At 42.4% G+C, this 4,016-nt stretch overlaps 1 non-coding gene across 1 annotated transcript; it reads right to left on the bottom strand.

The window, feature by feature from the left end:
• Window positions 1-2,761: 2,761 nt before the first annotated feature.
• On the bottom strand, window positions 2,762-2,868 carry LOC123282835 (U6 spliceosomal RNA). Its single transcript, XR_006523122.1, has one exon. It is a non-coding gene; the product is annotated as a U6 spliceosomal RNA (small nuclear RNA).
• Window positions 2,869-4,016: the final 1,148 nt, after the last annotated feature.

Here is a 4,016-nt window from a genome sequence, read left to right as displayed (position 1 = left end):
GCCAGATCATCTGGAGTTGAATCCCAGACAGCAAGTTAATTAACCTCTCCTTAACTCAGTTTTCCTGTCCGTAAAACAGGAGTAATCAGACTACCTATCTCACAGGAATGGTGTCACAGTGCTTAGAACAGTGCCGGACACACAGGAAGCGCCATATGTTAGTTAATATTTGTAAGCATACAGTGGAATACAGTGCGGCCATTTCAATGGGTGATGAAGGTGCATATTTAGTGGCAAGCAAGGAGCTTCACAATATAGCATTTAGTCACAGAAGCTGACATCAGGACAGCAGCCATTTGAAATATACACGTGTCATAAACATGTACGGATCCATGGAAGAATACACACTGATAGGCTAACAGTAGTTTTTACTGAGTAGTGGAATGTTAATTGATTTTATTTATTGATTAGTCTTTTCCTTATTTTCTCATTTTTCAACATTAATTATACATGACTTAATGTTTTAGGAGAAAGAAAATAATTCTCTGCTTACCTCGCTGAATCCGGTGGCTTCCGGGTTTGAGGCCCCCTTTGTATAGGAGGTACGTAAACGCATTGTTTGTTGGCTTGCTTGCTTTGAGTGGGGGGATTATATTTAGCAAGAGGGGTTAACCACTTTGCTTTTAGTCCTCTTACAAACTTCCGTTTCCTTAGGTGTCTACTCTCAGGAAATCTTAAGGAGGCATGGTCCAGCTCAAGCGAGCAGTAGAATCCGCATCCCTTGCCTCCCCTTCCAGGCTTCTTCCTACGCCGCTTTGAGTAACCATCATGGATCACTTATGTTTGGCAGAGCCTGAGTGCCCTAGTTACCCTGGAAGGTTTGTTAACTAGTTGCGATTTAAAGAAGCATTCCCCCACACGATTAAAACAATAGGCCTTTGAAGTTTTTTCAGCTGAGAGGTATCAACAAGTTCGAACCATAACATTTGATTAATCAACACAGAAAATCAGGTCAGTCCCAGTTGGTTTCTGTCAGTAGATAAAACTTAAATCATGCTGGATGTAATTTATGCGACGTCAGAATAGTTTGTCCAATTCAGGAAAAACCTCAGACCTACCGGTTGTTTGGTATTACACAGGCCAAACATCTGGGTGCCTGGATTTTATGGAATTGGGTATTTTGTTACTACTGTGCTTCCTTTTCTGTAAAAAACGGTAATGATTCATATTCCAACATCCTTCATGGATTTGTTTGAAAATATGCAGAATAAGTTTTGCTTTTGTCCAAAAAATTACTATTGTAAGACCAAAGACCTTCCACACATCCCCAGTGAAAAAGTCCAGGATGACTTCCTGTAGGTACAGTGGATCTGAAAAAAATGGACCAGAATCTATCTTAGCAGCCCCTGGCAGCCTAGTACTTAATGTAAGAGAAAATGTTATTATTCAGGATCAAGGTTAAGAATTTATTGACATTTATTAATGTGCCGTAATATATTTATTTATCAGCCACCTTTTTCCTCCAGTATCTGTTCAAATAAAGTATCACATTCGAAAGGCACTTTTAAAAGATGTCTGCCCAAATTAAGACATGCCTCTAGTAGCAGAGAGAGATGGATGATGGAATGGCTGAATGTTCAGTAAAAATGTCCTCAAATTCCTGCCTTCTTGGTGTTTCTTCTTGTTTTTGTCTAGTTGTGTGGTAACATCTCCCTCCTCTGACTTATCCCACACAGTTCTATTTAGGCCTGACATCGATGTTACATCCTGACCCCAGCAGACATGCCACATTGTCAGTGACCCTAGAGTCTCAGGGTTTCTCAAAATGTCATCCCAAAGCCACCTATATGATGATAATCTGGATGCCTGTTGAATATTGCAGCAACCTCTACCTCGCCTCACACCTACTGAATAAACATTTCCAGGAGTAGAGCTTGGAAATCCGCATGTTAATCAAACTTTCCAGATTATTCTATGCAAACTACAGTCAGAGAGTGAAATGTCTGTTGTTTAGGCCAATATTCTTTTTTCAGGAGACTGACCGTAACCGAGAGCCAGAGTAGTATGAATTGGTCTGAAGCTCCCCAGCTCCTTACCCTGCTGTCCAAGATGGTGGAGGCGCCAGAGGCGGGGCAAGAAACAACCCAATTCTCTCAAAATGAGCGTGTATAATAGGACACTGGTCAGAACATGAAAAGGGAAGGCAAGACCGGGAGAAAATATTTACAAATCGTATCTCGGATAAAGGACTCACATCCAGAAATATCTAAAAAGCTCTCACATTCCAATAATAAAAACAAAACAAACAACTCAGTTTAAACACGACCAAACGATTTTATCACACACTTCATTACAGAAGAGATGCAGATAGCAAGTAGGCACGTGAGTAGATGTTCAACATCATTAGTCATTGGGGAAACATGAACTAAGCCCGCAGTGAGATGCCACTACAAACCCAGAAGAATGTCTACGATGTTTTTTTAAAAAACTGACAATACTGCCAAGGATGTGAAGCGACTGGAAATCTTCTACATTGCTGGTGGGAATGTAAAATGGTGCTGCCGCTCTAGGTAACTGACAGTTTTTTATAAGTTGAACATGCACTTGGCATACAACCCAGCATTCCCACTCCTAGGCTTTACTCATGCAATGGACTGGATGTTTGTGTCCTCTCAAAATCCCTATGTTGAAATCCTAACCCCCAGCGTGATGGTATTTGGGGGTGCAGCTTCAGGAGGTGACTAGGTCAGGAGGATGGAGCCTTCACGAATAGGATTAGTGCCCTGATAAAAGGGCTTTCTCGCTCGCTCTCTTTTTTTTTTTTAATATGGAATGCTTCACAAATTTGCATGTCATCCTCGCGCAGGGGCCATGCTCATCTTCTCTGTATCGTTCCAATTTTAGTATATGCGCTGTTGAAGTGAGCACTCTCCCACCCTCTTTCTGCCATGGGAGGATACAACGAGAAGACAGCCATCTGCAACTGGGAAGAGGCCCCTCACCAGAACTCAACCATGCGGCACTCTGATCTCAGTCTTTCAGCCTCTAGAACTGTGAGAAGTAAATTTCTGTTGTTTATAAGCCACTGAGTCTATAGTACTTTGTTATAGCAGCTCAAACTCAGAGCAGAACAGTAGAAACAGTAGAAATGGAAACACATGTCCACACAAATGCCTGTGCCTGAAAGTTGACAGCAGCACTGTTCATAATCGCCCCCAACCAGAAACAACCCAAATGCCCGATTAGCAGATGGACGTCTAAACAAGCTGTGGTACATCCATGCGGTGGAATGCTGCTCCGCCATGAAAAGGATCAAACCCTGATACACGCAACAACATGAATGAACCTCAAAGCACTACAGTGAGTGGAGACAGCAGGGGACAAAAGGCTACGTATTGTATGATTCCGTTTAGATGACATTCCGAAAAATGCCAAACTATAAGGATACAAAACAGATCAGTGGTTGCCAGGAACTGGGGACTGGTAGGAGGGGATTGACTTCGAAGGAGCAATGGGGAACTTTGTGAGGTGATACAAACACCCTATACCTCGATTCTCTCACATGGCTCTCAAAACTCACAGCAGTGTATCCATAAAAAGGATGAATTATATTACCGGTAAATTATACCTCATTAAACCTGACATTATCAACAATAAAAAAAGTTTATGATAGAGTCTATGGGCCCACAAAGCCATTTGCAGTAACTTATTCACCATTTTCCAAATCAAGACTTAGTCGTGCTAGGGGAATTAAAACAAGAACGAAAAAAAAATAAGAAGGAAGTGTTTCCGTAAAACATGTATTGGAGAAAGAACTCAAACCCCACTGCCATGGAGGCTTCTAAGGTTAGCAATGGGGCTTCCAGTGGCAGAAGCACTGACTTCCATGATAAGGGAGGTCTCTGCCAGAGTCCACGGCCACTTCTTCCTAAGCAACCCTGCATGCCCTTTAGAACGAGAGAGACATGGGCTCCGAATCATGGCAGATCCAGTAAGTTGTACGTTAAAACAACTCAGATGGAAGCCGGGCTTCAGGAGAGCAACAGGCAAAATGCAGGGCGGGCTCCCATTGTGTG

The sequence above is a fragment of the Equus asinus genome, chromosome X (assembly GCF_041296235.1).
Source record: "Equus asinus isolate D_3611 breed Donkey chromosome X, EquAss-T2T_v2, whole genome shotgun sequence".
NCBI classification, from domain to species: Eukaryota; Metazoa; Chordata; class Mammalia; order Perissodactyla; family Equidae; genus Equus; species Equus asinus.
This window is presented reverse-complemented; position numbering and strand designations above follow the sequence as displayed.